General features: G+C 48.1%; 1 protein-coding gene across 1 annotated transcript in view; it reads right to left on the bottom strand.

Moving 5' to 3' along the window:
- The window catches only part of EMH_0013770 (Cytidine and deoxycytidylate deaminase zinc-binding domain-containing protein, putative), a gene marked incomplete at both ends in the record, with an annotated part of 7561 nt that overhangs the window by 6355 nt on the left and 923 nt on the right, over positions 1-283 (bottom strand). The window lies entirely within an intron of this gene.

Here is a 283-nt window from a genome sequence, read left to right as displayed (position 1 = left end):
AGCAACAGCAGCAGCAGCAGCAACAGCAGCAGCAGCAGCAGCAGCAGCAACAGCAGCAGCAGCAACAGCATGATAATTTTTTGTTGTTCTTCTGACCCCAAAACCCGTTTTCTATTTCCTTAAACTGACAGCATCCTCCTCTACCTAGGCTTAGGGTTTAGGGTTTAGGGTTTAGGGTTTAGGGTTTAGGGTTTAGGGTTTACGGGTGAATGGCCCAGCAGCAGAAGGGTTTGCGAGGGTTTGATGGTTTTGCATCTCTTTAGGTGCTGAAACGATAAACCAC

Source organism: Eimeria mitis, genomic scaffold (assembly GCF_000499745.2).
Source record: "Eimeria mitis Houghton genomic scaffold, Emh_scaff482, whole genome shotgun sequence".
Classification (NCBI taxonomy): Eukaryota; Apicomplexa; class Conoidasida; order Eucoccidiorida; family Eimeriidae; genus Eimeria; species Eimeria mitis.
This window is presented reverse-complemented; position numbering and strand designations above follow the sequence as displayed.